A 17,054-nucleotide genomic window follows, 5' to 3' on the forward strand; every position below is an offset into this window, starting at 1 on the left:
ATATTTTATCATCGAAGCAGCACTTTGATATTTTTATTCATGCAATGCATTCTGATGAAGTGTATTTCCTACGCCCTGTGTGTCATTACATAAGAATGTTACTCTGAAATGAGACGTAGTTTTGTCCTTGTGTCCCGATAGTGCTCTTTTTCTTTCTTCCTACGTCATGATTTTTCTCATGGAAGGGAGTTGCAGCACAGAAACCATTCGGCCTATCTTGTCGATGCCAGCATAGTTCCCGATCATTATAGAAAAATACCACAGTAAATTACAACTCAATATCATCGACTGCCCTGGAGAAGCCAATTAAACATTTCTCGTCTCAGTCACTGCGCGCACGGCATGAACCTGCGCGAGGAAACGAGGGTTTCGAGTCGAACGCCTTAACCACTCAGCCATCGTAGCTGCTTATTTCTCAAAGTGATGGAATCGTCTCAGCAATGTTCATCTTAACTTCATAAGAAGTCTCACAACAACAGTTTCAGTCCAACAGGTTTATTTGGCAGCAAAAGCCACGAGCTGGAGTCACATGATGAAGGAGCAGCACTCCGAAAGCTCGTGGCTTTTGCTACCAAATAAACCTGTTGGACTTCAACCTGGTGTTGTGAGACTTCTTACTGTGTTTACCCCAGTCCAACGCCGGCATCTCCACATCATCTTAACTTCGTCAGGCACAAGGATTGTGCAGAGAACAGTGTGAGCTGAAATATGTTCCTCTTTTATTTGGTGTCCTATTCTTTGACTGAGAATTCATTTATTAGTTCAGACTTGTTCTTCTATTTCAATATTGTTTTCAGTATAAACAAATTGAAACCGATTTCTCCGTCCGAAAAAAAAATTAAACGGAAGTCCATTTTATTTCGTTACCGCCTATTGTTCTGTTCGAACTTTAGTATATCCACATGTTTTCAAACGCAAGAGGCGGTGGATAAGGTCCGAAGTAAATTATCAAGGTGATGGCCGGGAAGCGCACTCGAGCCAACTGCTTGGAATGCAGCTCTGCTCACCACTATCGCACCATCTCCCGCTCTGTTTCATTAATTGTTATTTTCATTCGTTATAATTACGGAACTACCTTAGTCGCCGAATTAATCGGACACCAGGTGTATCGTAATGCAGTTTGTAGACTGAAATTGTTTACTCTCGTTTTTTGGACAGTTTAATATTGTACCTTTCTGGGGACTCAATTATTGGTTTTGAGGCCTGGTCTTTCACTTAAACAAAGTTTCCCACTGAAAGCAAATTTAGATTCCAAGTCAAACGCCTGAACCACTCGGCCATCGCAGCTGCTTATTGGCCAGTCGATGCAACCACCTCAGCAATGTTCATATTGACTTCTTCAGGATTATTGAGATCACAGTCAGGGAGGTCAACCGTGCTCGGTTCCCTTTGTTTTATATATTTATCTCTGGCTGAGAATTCATTTATTAGATCAGAGACTTGTTCATCTATTTCAGTGTTTGCTTTCAGCATAAAGAAACTGAAGCCGAATTTTCGGTCCGGAAAATGAAATGCAAACGTGAAGTCCATTTTATGACACTGCCGTCAAATGCTGCGTTCTCGCTGTTTTTGTCCACTTGTTTTGAAACGCAAGAGACCGTGGATAAAATTCTTAAAAAATGATGAATGCGCTGGCCTGGAATCGAATCCGGGTCAACTGCTTAGAAAGCAGCTATGCTCACCACTATACCACCATCGCTTGCTCTGCTGAAAACCCCCTTATTTTCATTAGATATAATTAGCCAACTTCCTTAGTTGCTGATTTCACGAGACACCAGGTGTGTCCATAGCACAGTTCATAAACTGAACTTGGCTTGTCTCCTTTTTCTGGACTGTTTAAATTACCTTTTTTACTGTTGTTTCTGACTGAGAACTCATTGATTATTCTGAGATCTGTTCTTCCATTGAAACAAAGTTTACACTGAAAGCAAATTGAAGCTGAATTTTCCGTTCGTAACTCATTGATAATCAGAATACTCAGTGAATTTCATTTTAGGAGTGACCCTCTGCTGTTCTTACCTGCGATAGCTAATTAAATAAGTCACCACTGTGATGGTCAGGAACTGGCCCTTGGTCAAATGCTCACAAAGTCAGCACTACACCACCTTCGCTCACCTGACTCTGCCACTATCTCTGTATTTACGGAACAAATACACAAGCAACGAGGTGGCATAGAAATCAGAGATTAGAGAATCCTATAAACGACATTCCATTTCTGGGAGGTTTACATTTTCCGTAGATCGGGGTGAGCAGCATCGCCCAATCAGAAAATAGATCTCTGGAACATGGAATTTGGTTAATATCATTTTTTGCAATCATTTTAATTGTTAAGAAACATGTTGATATTATTTCACTCCAATCCAAAAAGGTTCTGAATGAATGGCGACCTTGCTGCACAACACGCGTTCAGCCAGGAGTTGGCAACAATGAACAATAATTTGGATTTGCTGTTTGTGTCAAGACATCGGGACAGGAATGGAGTTGCTGCTGCCCGCGGAGCTGGCCAAGCAAGAGGCACAGATACTAATCAACTGTACCCACTCCAAATAGATTCACAAAATTAATGAACAAACGAAAAACAAGCGCAACTGATCTTTTAAGAAGCTACGACAGTCTCTGAAAGCATTATATTAACACCTCTTCAAGAATCAATTTGCTGTAACTGCTTCAATATGAACCGTTTCAATGTCAGCCCTATTCATGGCCAATTCACAAACAGGCATTGACTGGTTAGAAGTTTTAAGGTTATCAGAGAACAGTTATCAATGTTCTCAGAGAAGCGAAACAGCCGCCCAAACTTCATAGAATCCCTACAGTACTGAAGAAGGCCAATCGGCCCATCGAACCCATGCCAACAACAATCCCATGCAGGCCCTATCCCCGGAACCTCACGTATTTAACATGCTAACGCTCCTGACCCGAAGGGGCAATTTTACATGACCATTGCACCTAACCCGGCACTAGTTTTCATGGCGGAACAGCCAATTCTGGAAAGACAAAATCTGCCACTAGGACCGCAAATGAAGCTGGCGTCTGCTTTGGAGCTTCTGAAACCACATGTCCTCATGCTGGCAAACTCCTGCCCAAAGCCGGTGTCCTGATTTGAATCGATTGCCAGCTCGAGTTTCTCATTTGGATGAAGAATATGGAATGGTGCTGGACTTTTCATCCCTCAAACCTGTGGACCTCTGAGTCTTACCTTCACCTTGGTCCGTGAACCTCAAAATAAGTGTTCAGTTTACCCTCAATCATTCAATGCGGAGACAGAGATTTAAATGTCATAACAATAAAGATGGAATTCAAATCAATTTAGGCAGAGATTTTACAGCTCGCCCCGTGTAATCAGAATGGCCGAGCGGTCGAAGGCTTTTTCCTTCGCGAGGCACCATCCAAACCCAATAAATCACCTGGCAGCACAAGGACAGCAGATGCAGAGAAAGAACAACCACCTCTAAATTTCAATTCGTGACGCACATCATCCTGACTTGAAAATATATCGCCGTTCCGATGATTCGCAATCCTTGAAATCCCTCCCAAAGGGGTTTTCTTTAATTCTGCGTGAAATTGAAGATGGATAATGAGAAGAAACCAACATCGAAACCAGCTCCCAAGAAGGAAACGAAGAAAGTGATGAAGAAACCGGTAACAAAGGGCGGGAAGAAGCGGCGAAAGTCGAGGAAGGAGAGTTACTCCATCTGCATCTACAAAGTGATGAAGCAGGTTCACCCTGACACCGGCATCTGCTCCAAGGCCATGAGCATCATGAACTCGTTCATGAACCGTATGTTCGAACGCATCGCGGGTAAGTCTTCCCGCCTGGCCCATTACAACAAGCGCAGCACGATCAGCTCCCGGGCGAACCAGACCGCCGTGCGTCTGCTGCTGCCCGGGGATCTGGCCAAGCACGCCGTGTCGGAAGGGACAAAGGCGGTGACCAAGTACACCAGCTCCAAGTAAAACACCCCATGGATTGAAAACACCCCAAACACAACGGCTCTTTGAAGAGGCACCCACAATCTCTGTGAAAAAGCTGCGCCATCTTTTCCCTTATTAAGTTAATGAGAAATCTATTTCTGGAGAATAGGGATTTGTCCCGTTACAGAATGCTGTGAATGGGACTTCATACCCGCCCCTCACACACACTTTCACATTGATGGGACAATCAAACTGAACTGAGAGCGGATTATTAAACTCAGTCTGGGATTTGTGAGGGGCAATGAGGAGAAACACAATATTAGGAAGCCATTACTTAAATTTAATAATAACTATATTCAGAGCTTTAACAATTGGTGAATTAACTTCATAATACAATGATGTTTATTGATCTCGGGTGATCTCGGCGTTGCAGCCGGAACAGAAGAAAGGCGGGAATGAAGAGGTTCTTCTCGGGCTCATCTGTGTATTCCGCAGTTTTCACAGAGGACGGAATCAGCGAGATTTGTGCACACTCAGGACCCTGAGCCCATCGTAGCGACCCCTCCCCCCCCCCCCCCCCACTCCCACTCCCCGCAGCTCCGATTCTCCGGACACAATGCTGCCGATTCAACCGGCAGGATATGGCGGGGATGCTCTCCACACTTCCGATTGTAATATTCCCAGCCGCTTTCAGGGGAGAGGATCAGAAATCGGCCTTTCCCTCTGTTCCTGTGAAGTCTGTGTGAAGGCGTTGGCTGGGAATCTCTGTTTCTGCTTTTCCAGTGAGCTGAGATTTGCTCCGTTTGAAATTGCTGAACGGGGTCTTATTTCCGCTGGTGACAGATAAGAGATTCAGAAAATCAAACTGTTCCTAAAATAGCGCCAGGATTCTGTGAGGGAAAATACAATAAACAGATGATAAAGTGTGAGATTGAAAGTTTCCTGAACATTCAGGCGTTCGGTTATTTTCTATTTTTCCTGGCGGGCTTTCCCAAATTGAAAATGTAAACCAATCAAAACCTCCCATTTCTATTCCTGGCTCTCCGATTAGTTACGAACCTGATTGAAATGGCAGTGACGAATCAGAGCGAGAGTCTGGCTTCAACCTCGCAAACCGCTCACAATGATTATTAATCGAGATGAAACTGACGGAATGTGTATTTGAGTTGTGAAATGTACTTTGTTCGCGCAGACAAATAATTGAAGGAACCAGAGTAAATGTGATATTTCGTCCACGGAAGTTAAAGGGAAGAGTGTCGCCAGCTCCTTGTCACACATTCCGCATATTGTCACTGACGGAGAAATAAACAGCGCATCAGTTCCACGTCTGAGACAGCAGAAATAATTCCAGAGGCGCATTTTCAATCACTGCTCTAACAGCAGGAAAGCCAGATGTCGTGTCCACATCACGCCAAGCGTTCGTACCAGGATGGCCGAGTGGTTGAGGCGTTGGACTTAAGATCCAATGGACATGTGGGTTCGGACCCCACTCCTGGTAAATAGATTTTTTAACACGAAATTCACGACACTGTTTTATTTCTCCTCCATGAACGGTATGCTTTGTCGAACCAGCATGCAAGAAACTGGAATTTTCACAGCAGAATACTACATGAGACAATAAGAAATCAAAACAAACTCAGTACAACGAACAGGGGGATTCATCAATCCCAGTCCAAATTCTCATCCATTATCAGATCATCGCTGCGTCAATCCCACAATAGTGCAGCCTCAGCTCCAAATTAAATATCAGATAAAACTGACAGATGGTTTTCTGTTAAAAGTTACACAACCTGAATAATGCACTCTGAGATTCGAGTTAAATACCAGTCATATCACCAAATCAGGGGTTTAGAAGTGGTCGCAATAATCCCCACAGTCTGCCCTCACATACATTAGGTACACATTCAAATCTCAAATGCATTCTCAGATTCGGATATTCTGAAAGCTAGTATACAAACACAAATGCCAGTTGAAAACTTACCCTGCTTATGAAACTAAAAGTTACAAAATCAATTTGATGGCTACGAACTGAACTATAAATTATAAACTAACGCTAAATCCTCACTTGCACTGTGCCAGGTGGAAGACACTCTCCCAATTCCAGACTGGACTTCATTTTACTTGCATGTCAAAATTCTTACTCTGAATCAGGCTGAGTGTCACAGATCAAATCAATGTGAACAACCTGGGTGAAACTTGCATAGCAATCCAGTATCAGATTGAACGATACATTATCTTTCACAATTGTGTTCACACTGACAGAGATTTAATGCTGGGCTGAAACTCACACACATTGTTTGCTTAAAACCTACCACATCAGTGGTCTGTTTCTGTGCTGGAAAGTTATTTGGAATAAATCCAAATTCATAAATAGTCCCAGAGACTGCAGGTTATTTAATTAATCCGAAACTCATACTAAATACCAAAGATTGATGGATGAGAAAATAGTTCTCACTCACATGTACTGCAACTTAAAAACGATCGCCCAATTTCGACTGTGTTTTACCCTCTGTTAGCGAATGTGATTGGGGATTCATATTCTATCCAATAAATGCATGTGAGTGAGATGTGTTCTGTATCTGTCTGTCTCCGGTTGCAGTTGCGAGTTTTTATTTATTTATTGATTTCGAGAGGTGGGAATCACTGACTGGGCCAGAATTCATTGCCAATCACTAACTGACCTTAAGCAGGTGGTGGTTTGCTGTTTTCTTGAACTGCTGCAGTCCCCGAGGTGTCGGTAGAGCCCCAGTGCTGTTCGCCAAACAGTCTTTCAGGATTTTGCCACTGCAGCAGTGAAGGAGCCGCGATGTATTTCCATGTCAGGACGGTGAGTGGGTTAGACGCCGGTTTGGGGCGGGGGAGAGGGGGGGGGGCGGGGGGAGGGGCGGGGTGTATGGAGGCGGGGAATGGTGGAGATAGGAAAGATTGCAGTGCTGGTGCTCGCATGTATCTGCTGCCGCTGTCCTTCGAGGTGGTAGAGGTGGTGGGTTTGTGGGTGCAATCTAAGGAGAGAAAATAAAAAAAATATTGTTCCAATTGGCAAAGGAGGGAAGGATGGTTTTTAATGCGCTGAGTGTTTAGGACGTGGATTGCACTGCCCGAGACTGTGGCAGAGGCAGCATCAAATCAGGGCTGTCAAAGGGGAAAGGGTTCAGCACCTGATGTGAAAGGATTTGCAGGGATATGAGACAAGGACTGGGCAAGGGAAGAGCTGAGTCGTTCTTGTACATACCAGCACACAGACAAAGGGCCGAATGGTCTCCCTTTCTTTGTTGTGTGCATTCTGAGATTCTGTATGTATGAGTGTTGGATTCATTCTGTATCGCTCTGTCTCTCGTGCGACATATGTGTGTGATATTCATTATAAACCTTTGTGAGAGATTTTGCAAATCTGTACACATTCTACCCAGAAGATACCTAATTGGAACCGGCCCTTTTGTTCTAATTAGTACATGATTCCATACGATCCTCTACTCAAGATCTTCAATGTAACAGCATCTGCTTATCTCTGAAATTCATTCTCCATCGTCTCATTACCTAGGTTCCCCTTTATTACATTGGTGCCAGTCGACTCAACTGCTCCAGGTAATAGCAAATTGCAAGTTATTTTGACTACATGGGAAAGTACATTAATATTGAATTCTCCGTGGGATTTAAGGCTGACATCCAATCATTAATTCCTGTTTGATCTGTCTCTACAAAAACGATAGTTAATGTGATTTTATTTCCGCTCTACTGCAGGTCTGTATTGCGCCCAGTAGACGTCAGCACACTCTGGTAGAGTGAACTTTCGACAGCAGAGAGGGAAAAACCAGTCAGGAAATGTTCACAGTATATTGAACCTGGGACGGAGGAGTTTCGGAATACTAAATGTGTTGGCCATATCAATTCGAAATCTACCAGTACGCTGCTTTCCTCTGTATTCATCATTAAATACCGATAAATCAGCAAAGCTATGCTTTTTAAGTATTTTAAAGTGAAAGTATAAGCACCAGTCGGTATTTTCTTTTCAACCAAGTGGCATTTTGAATCATTGTTGTTTAGCATAGTTAGAATTTCATTATGCAACGGTTTAATTATTAGTACAAACCTATTAAAGCATATATTACACAAAGTTTTATCTATTTATAATTGGCGTAGTATATAGAGAGAAACTTGCTTTTCTTGACAAATATTATTCACCTATATCTGGGTGTACAGGTTTCAATCTCAAAATTTACCAGTGGTGCAAAACATGAAAAGATTATGAACTTTAGTGAGAAGGATATTGATAATCTTCAAGAACATAGAATAGTACAGCACAGAACAGGCCCTTCGGCCCACGATGTTGCGCCGAGCTTTATCTGAAACCAAGATCAAGCTATCCCACTCCCTATCATCCTGGTGTGCTCTATGTGCCTATCCAATAACCGCTTAAATGTTCGTAAAGTGTCTGACTCCACTATCACTGCAGGCAGTCCATTCCACACCCCAACCACTCTCTGCGTAAAGAACCTACCTCTGATATCCTTCCTATATCTCCCACCAAGAACCCGATAGTTATGTCCCCTTGTAATAGCTCCATCCACCCGAGGAAATAGTCTTTGAACGTTCACTCTATCTATCCCCTTCATCATTTTATAAACCTCTATTAAGTCTCCCCTCAGCCTCCTCCGCTCCAGAGAGAACAGCCCTAGCTCCCTCAAACTTTCCTCATAAGACCTATCCTCCAAACCAGGCAGCATCCTTGTCAATCTCCTCTGCACTCTTTCCAGCGCTTCCACATCCTTCTTATAGTGAGGTGACCACAACTGTACACAATATTCCAAATGTGGTCTCACCAAGGTCCTGTACAGTTGCAGCATAACCCCACGGCTCTTAAACTCCAAGAAGATATGGACAGGCTGGTGGAATGTGAATACACGTGACATATGCAACTTAATTAATATAAGGAAGTGTGAATTGATACATCTTGGTCCGAAGATCAAGTAGAGACGATATAAAACAATTTATGTTTTATAGAAATAACATTAAGCGTTCCTAATCCGTATTGCACCTTTATCATGCCAAGATGCCGCAGTCTCTCCACACATCTCAGAACCCACTGAATATCCAGCCTGAAGTCTGCATTTCACATCTACTTGTACGGTGATCATTAAACATTTAGCACACCTACTTTCCTATGTACCTTCACTCCATCTGACAACTCAGTCAATGTTGCACTTCACTTTGTATATTGCCCATGGTAGGCTTATCCTGCCCAGTACCCATTGTGTTTCACTTTGTTCAGTTATATTGCCCACATTGCATACTGTTCCAACTTTTCTATTCTCCATTAATAATGAATGAATAAATAGAACCATCCCTTGAATAAACACTGTCACCTTTCAATGTTTTGCGGGTGAGTTTCATGAAGTGTTGGGTGTGATTCCCGCCTTTATGCTTCTGTACAAATTTCGTCAAAGGAAAGTTATTCAAATATATTTTCAATTTTCCTTCTCTTTCACAAACAACTGAGCGGGTGTTGGATACAGTATCAATAGTAGCTTTAATGAGATAGTGATTGGATTTGCAAGTTTAAAATCCAAGGGTCACATCAATGCCTGAAGTGGTTTTCAGGCTGTGGTGACTAGAAGAACAATGCAGATTATCAATTTGAATTGTTCAAAATCATAGAATGGAGCATCCATTGTTGATGAAAAGAAACTTTAAACTGTGCAGCTGTGCTATGTTTCAGGAGCTGATTTTATGGAAATCTCCATTTGTCAAAAATGTTGCCTCACCTGGTGAGCATTTCCAGCATTTTATGTTTTTGTTTCAGATTTCCAGCTTCCAGCTTTGCGTTGTGTTCTGTGCAGGTGTTTCCCTGGAACAGGGAACAGGTTCTGATCAGTCCTGTGACAGATAGAGTGGAATGTGTCTGCCGACTTTCAAACCCGCGAGATTAATCTCCAAGCTGGACAGGAGAATGAGAAGGAGAGACAGGGAGGATCATTCTGTGATGGAAAGATTTCCTGTATAAAGGACACAAAGGTTTGTATTTCCACAGCCGTTTTAACAGACATAAGATGCCCCAACATGACTTGCAATCAATGAAGTCTCTCTTAACAGTCCTTGACATTTTAACTACGAGATTATTGAACTTATCAATAGTTTCCACATTGTCAAAAATCCATATAAGGACAAGTAAAGTAAAGTTCTCGCACGTGGCTCTGTGGCGCGTTAAAAGATCAAGTGTAGTATGGATTGGATGCTGCACTTGGTTGAGGTCATTAGGTTACATTGAAGCTTCATATGTTTCATATGAAGAAATTTTTAAAAGCAGTATCTCGGCATTTTGGCTAAGATGCAAATGAGATCAAGTCTTGGAGGAGGAATTGCTTTCCCTCCTCCAATCAGCTTGGCTCATGTCGATCAGGCCCAGGACAGGGTAAATGGTCGCTTGCCCTGTCTTGCCAGCCTGGATCGGAAATGTCTCAACTTGTTGAGACTCTGAATTGGACTTGATTTGATTAAATTGGAAAAGTATAAAAAAAAACAGACATAAGATGCCCCAACATGACTTGCAATCAATGAAGTTCCTCGAACAGTTCTTGACATTTTAACTCCGAGAGTTTTGAACTTACCAGTCGTTTCTACATTGTCAAGAATCCATGTATGGACCTGAAAAGTGAATTTCTGGCATGTGGCTCTGTGGCGCAATGGATAGCGCATTGGACTTCTAAATGATGGCACGTTAGCCATTGAAAGGTTGTGGGTTCGAATCCCATCAAAGTCGGATTTTGGATCAGATCAGTAACAAGCAGTTTGCTCCGACATTGATATGATTTAGCTTTGGCACCGACATTTCCTGCTCTGCCATCTCTCCATGCTGTTCCTGTTGACTCAGCTCCCACAGAAACCACTGACTCGAGAAGAAATCGTAAACTCCAGGGGGCTTTCTTAAAGTTTGACACAACATTCGCTGGTTGGGTTAGCAATAGTATTTTTTTCAATTAGATATTACGCTTGGGAAGATAAAGAAGATTAAAGAACACAGACGGAACAACAACAACTTCTCAATAACTACAATCAACAGCTAAATATCAGTGCCTTGCAACCTGGTGGTATTATTCTGATGTGTCTGCTGCGCTTGTCCTTCTCGGCTGTAGTGGTCATGGGTTTGAGAAGGTGCTGGCAAAGGAGCCTTGCTGAGTTGCTGCAGTGCATCTTGTAGATGGTGCACACTGCTGCCGTTGTGTGTTGGGCGTGGACGGAGTTAAATTTTATGCATGGGGAGCGAATGAAGTGGAATATTTTGTCCTGGATGGTGCCACACTGTAGTGCTGTTCACGCTGCATTCACCCAGGCAAGGTATCCCAGGAAACCGAGTGCTCCGGTTTCCTTCCACAGTCAAAAGATGAGCAGGTTGGGTGGATTGGCCATGCTAGATTCCCCAAGGTGTTTGTATCGGTAGATTAGCGGGGTGGAAAGATCCTGCGTGCGATTCTCTGTCGGAGATTGGGTACAGGCCCGATGGGCAGAATGGTCCCTTTCAGCACTGTCGGGATTGTGTGATTCTAAGGCCATTTGACTGTGTTAGAAATTCCCTGAGGGAAAAAAAAGGAAAACTGTCTTTGTAGAATTTACAGCATTGGGTTTATTGGGGATTTTTTTTAACTGCAAAATGATGAAAACAACTGAAGCGTGTAAATAAACAGTCGAGATATTCGTGGGGAGTCGCGAAATCTGTGTTTGTTTCAACTTTGTAGATCATCCAATTAAGGGAAAGACAATATTGACCAGCAAGAAAGGGACATTGTAACTTGAGTAATTGCAATGAACACTTGAAAGATCACGTGAAAGTAATCAAGGCACTGCTCGTGTCCGTGAAACCAGGATCTACCTGTGACGAGACAGGCGCTTTAACCAACTCAGCTGCAGAGCCTGATACTGCTGCTCCTGGTACAGCAGAATGCTGGAAATAAGCTCCAGATCTGGTGGTGTTGTGAAAAAAGAGATACTGTCAGATCTGGAACGTATCTGAGAAAATAGAGGTCGTTCACATTTCAGATGCAGACCTTTCACGGGAACGACCGTTTCTCTCTCCCCAGATGCTATGGGATCTCGGGTAGATTCATGAAAGAAAATAATTGAATCCCACAGTGGCCGATCGAGACTGCACCGAATTCCCAGTAAACTGGGACCTCTGCTATTTGTGATATCTATAAATAATTTGGAAGAAGGTGTAACTGGTGTAATCAGCAAGTTTGCGGATGACACGAAGATGGCTGGACTTGCGGATAGCGAAGAGCATTGTCGGGCAATACAGCAGGATATAGATAGGCTGGAAAATTGGGCGGAGAGGTGGCAGATGGAGTTTAATCCGGATAATTGCGAAGTGATGCATTTTGGAAGAAATTATGTCGGGAGGAGTTATATAATAAATGGCAGAGTCTTCAGGAGTATAGAAACACAGAGGGACCTAGGTGTGCAAGTCCACAAATCCTTGAAGGTGGCAACACAGGTGGAGAAGGTGGTGAAGAAGGCATATGGTATGCTTGCCCTAATAGGACGGGGTATAGAGTGTAAAAGCTGGAGTCTGATGATGCAGCTGGATAGAACGTTAGTTAGGCCACATTTGGAGTACTGCGTCCAGTTCTGGTCGCCGCACTACCAGAAGGACGTGGAGGCATTAGAGAGAGTGCAGAGAAGGGTTACCAGGATGTTGCCTGGTATGGAGGGTCTTAGCTATGAGGATAGATTGGGTAAACTGGGGTTGTTCGCCCTGGAAAGACGGAGAATGAGGGGAGATCTAATAGAGGTGTGCAAGATTATGAAGGGTATAGATAGGGTGAATAGTGGGAAGCTTTTTCCCAGGTCGGAGGTGACGATCACGAGGGGTCACGGGCTCAAGGTGAGAGGGGCGAAGTATAACTCAGATATCAGAGGGACGTTTTTTACACAGAGGGTGGTGGGGGCCTGGAATGCGCTGCCAAGTAGGGTGGTGGAGGCAGGCACGCTGACATCGTTTAAGACTTACCTGGATAGTCACATGAGCAGCCTGTGAATGGAGGGATACAAACGATTGGTCTAGTTGGACCAAGGAGCGGCACAGGCTTGGAGGGCCGAAGGGCCTGTTTCCTGTGCTGTACTGTTCTTTGTTCTTTGTTCTTTATTTCAAATCTGCCTTTCCCGACATTGAACAAGCACATCAGAGGGAATCGCACACATCACTCAGTGAAACTCTTGCGCTAAACATTGAGCGGTTTATCGTGAGCTGGTTCCATTTACTGTTTTCAGACGCACATCTGGTATAAAAGTAGCCGTGTTCAGGATTTGATTCACACACAAAATTTCCTGTTCTAAAGTTGATTATTTTTTAATACTTCATTTACACGGGATAAGACCATAAGACCATAAGACATAGGAGCGGAAGTAAGGCCATTCAGCCCATCGAGTCCACTCCACCATTCAATCATGGTTGAGTTCAACTCCATTTACCCGCTCTCTCCCCATAGGCCTTAATTCCTCGAGAAATCAAGAATTTATCAATTTCTGTCTTGAAGACGCTCAACGTCTCGGCCTCCACAGCCGTCCGTGGCAATGCATTCCACAGACCCACCACTCTCTGGCTGAAGAAATTTCTCCTCATCTCTGTTCTAAAGTGACTCCCTTTTATTCTAAGGCTGTGCCCCCGCGTCCTAGTCTCCCCTGCTAATGGAAACAACTTCCCTACGTCCATCCTATCTAAGCCGTTCATTATCTTGTAAGTTTCTATTAGATCTCCCCTCAACCTCCTAAACTCCAATGAATATAATCCCACGATCCTCAGACGTTCATCGTATGTCAGGCCTACCATTCCTGGGATCATCCGTGTGAATCTCCGCTGGACCCGCTCCAGTGCCAGTATGTCCTTCCTGAGGTGTGGGGCCCAAAATTGCTCACAGTACTCCAAATGGGGCCTAACCAGTGCTTTATAAAGCCTCAGAAGTACATCCCTGCTTTTGTATTCCAAGCCTCTTGAGATAAATGACAACATTACATTTGCTTTCTTAATTACGGACTCAACCTGCAAGTTTACCTTTAGAGAATCCTGGACGAGGACTCCCAAGTCCCTTTGCACTTTAGCATTATGAATTTTGTCACCGTTTAGAAAATAGTCCATGCCTCTATTCCTTTTTCCAAAGTGCAAGACCTCGCACTTGCCCACGTTGAATTTCATCAGCCACTTCTTGGACCACTCTCCTAAACTGTCTAAATTTTTCTGCAGCCTTCCCACCTCCTCAATACTACCTGCCCCTCCACCTATCTTTGTATCATCGGCAAACTTGGCCAGAATGCCCCCAGTCCCGTCATCTAGATCGTTAATATATAAAGAGAACAGCTGTGGCCCCAACACTGAACCCTGCGGGACACCACTTGTCACCGGTTGCCATTCTGAGAAAGAACCTTTTATCCCAACTCTCTGCCTTCTGTCTGACAGCCAATCGTCAATCCATGTTAGTACCTTGCCTCGAATACCATGGGCCCTTATTTTACTCAGCAGTCTCCCGTGAGGCACCTTGTCAAAGGCCTTTTGGAAGTCAAGATAGATAACATCCATTGGCTCTCCTTGGTCTAACCTATTTGTTATCTCTTCAAAGAACTCTAACAGGTTTGTCAGGCACGACCTCCCCTTACTAAATCCATGCTGACTTGTCCTAATCCGACCCTGCACTTCCAAGAATTTAGAAATCTCATCCTTAACGATGGATTCTAGAATTTTGCCAACAACTGAGGTTAGGCTAATTGGTCTATAATTTTCCATCTTTTTTCTTGTTCCCTTTTGAACAGTGGGGTTAGAACAGCGATTTTCCAATCCTCTGGGACTTTCCCTGACTCCAGTGACTTTTTTGAAAGATCATAACTAACGCCTCCACTATTTCTTCAGCTATCTCCTTTAGAACTCTAGGATGTAGCCCATCTGGGCCCGGAGATTTATCAATTTTCAGACCTTTTCGTTTCTCTAGCACTTTCTCCTTTGTGATGGCAACCATATTCAACTCTGCCCCCTGACTTTCCTGAATTGTTGCGATATTACTCATGTCTTCTACTGTGAAGACTGACGCAAAGTACTTATTAAGTTCCTCAGCTATTTCCTTGTCTCCCATCAGTAGATTACCAGCGTCATTTTGGAGCGGCCCAATGTCTACTTTTGCCTCCCGTTTGTTTTTAATGTATTTAAAGAAACTTTTACTATCATTCCTAATGTTACTGGCTAGCCTACCTTCATATTTGATCCTCTCCTTCCTTATTTCTCTCTTTGTTATCCTCTGTTTGTTTTTATAGCCTTCCCAATCTTCTGACTTCCCACTACTCTTTGCCACATTATAGGCTCTCTCTTTTGCCTTGATGCATTCCCTGACTTCCTTTGTCAGCCATGGCTGCCTAATCCCCCCTCTGATAACCTTTCTTTTGTTTGGGATGAACCTCTGCACTGTGTCCTCAATTACTCCCAGAAACTCCTGCCATTGCTGTTCTACTGTCGGTGGGATTGTGGTCGGTGCAGACTCGATGGGCCGAATGGCCTCCTTCTGCACTGTAGGGTTTCTATGATTTCTATGATTTCCCACTAGGCTCTGCTTCCAGTCGATTTTTGTCAGTTCCTCCCTCATGCGCCTGTAATTACCTTTATTTAACTGTAGAACCTTCACATCTGATTCTGCCTTCCTTCTTTCAAATTGCAGACTGAATTCTACCATATTATGATCACTGCTTCCTAAGTGTTCCCTTACTTTAAGATCTTTTATCACGTCTGGCTCATTACATAACACTAAGTCCAGAATAGCCTGTTCCCTCGTGGGCTCCATCACAAGCTGTTCCAAAAAGCCATCCTGTCAACATTCAATGAATTCCCTTTCTTTGGGTCCACTGGCAACATTATTTACCCAGTCCACCTGCATATTGAAATCCCCCATGATCACTGTGACCTTGCCTTTCTGACATGCCCTTTCTATTTCGTGGTGCATTTTGTGCCCCTGGTCCTGACCACTGTCAGGAGGCCTGTACATAATTCCCATTATGGTTTTTTTGCCTTTGTGGTTCCTCAACTCTACCCACGCAGACTCCACATCGTCTGACCCTATGTCGTTTAGTGCTATTGATTTAATTTAATTTCTAATTAACAAGGCAACCCCGCCCCCTCTACCCACCTCTCTGTCTTTTCGATAGGTTGTGAATCTCTGGATGTTTAACTGCCAGTCCTGAACCCCCTGCAACTACGTCTCTGTGATGCCTACCACATCATACCTGCCAGTCACAATCTGGGCCACAAGCTCATCTACCTTGTTCCGGACACTGCGGGCATTTAAATATAGCACCTTTAATTCCCTATTGACCGTCCCTTTTTGTTTTCGTAGTGTGGTGGACCTTGGTTTACTGAGCCTTTCCAGACACTGTGTCATATTTTGTGAGATGGGGACTATCGTAACCTCTCCTGAGCGCTGTCTTTTCGTGATTTTTTGTAATCCCAAGCAGCTACGCTTCCCACTGATTCCTTCACCTCTTGGTTCCCTGACTTTCCCTTCCCCCCAATCTCTAGTTTAAAGTCCTATTGACCACCCTATTTACTCTCTTCGCCAGAACACTGATCCCAGCTCGGTCCAGGTGGAGACCATCCCAACGGTATAGGTCCCCCCTGCCCCAAAACTGATGCCAGTGTCCCATGAAAAAGAACCCCTCTTTCCCACACCACTCTTTCAGCCACGTGTTAACTTCCCTTATTCTTGCCTCCCTATGCCAATTTGCACGTGGCTCGGGCAGTAATCCGGAGATTATGACCCTTGAGGACCTGTTTTTTAAGTTGAATCCTAGCTCTTTATAATCTCTAAACAGGTCCTCTTTCCTAGACTTGCCTATGTTGTTGGTACCAACATGGACCACAACAACTGGATCCTCCCCCTCCCTCTCCAGTATGTGTGTCACTGGCCTGGGAAGCATTTATTGTTCAATTTAAATACTTCTCAGTATTTGGCAATGAACTCATTCTTGAGCCACTGCAGTCCATGTGGCGTATGTGCACATACACTGCTGTTCGAGATACATTTCCAGGATTGTGAGCTGGCCACAGCAAAGGCGATATATTTCCAAGTTAGGATGCAGTGGACCTTGCAGGTCGTCGTTGTTTCTCTGCATCTGCG

The 17,054-nt window shown here is 43.8% G+C and overlaps 2 non-coding genes and 1 pseudogene across 2 annotated transcripts; all 3 read left to right on the forward strand.

Moving 5' to 3' along the window:
• The first annotated feature begins 3,561 nt into the window (after window positions 1-3,561).
• On the forward strand, window positions 3,562-3,957 carry LOC144482267 (histone H2B pseudogene; annotated as a pseudogene).
• A 1,381-nt stretch (window positions 3,958-5,338) lies between these two features.
• On the forward strand, window positions 5,339-5,413 carry trnal-uaa (transfer RNA leucine (anticodon UAA)). The gene has a single exon. It is a non-coding gene; the product is annotated as a tRNA-Leu (tRNA).
• Window positions 5,414-10,581: 5,168 nt separating this feature from the next.
• trnar-ucu (transfer RNA arginine (anticodon UCU)) lies at window positions 10,582-10,672 on the forward strand. Its single transcript is given in 2 exon segments — window positions 10,582-10,618; window positions 10,637-10,672. It is a non-coding gene; the product is annotated as a tRNA-Arg (tRNA).
• Window positions 10,673-17,054: the final 6,382 nt, after the last annotated feature.

Source organism: Mustelus asterias, unplaced genomic scaffold, assembly GCF_964213995.1.
Source record: "Mustelus asterias unplaced genomic scaffold, sMusAst1.hap1.1 HAP1_SCAFFOLD_35, whole genome shotgun sequence".
Lineage (NCBI taxonomy): Eukaryota > Metazoa > Chordata > Chondrichthyes > Carcharhiniformes > Triakidae > Mustelus > Mustelus asterias.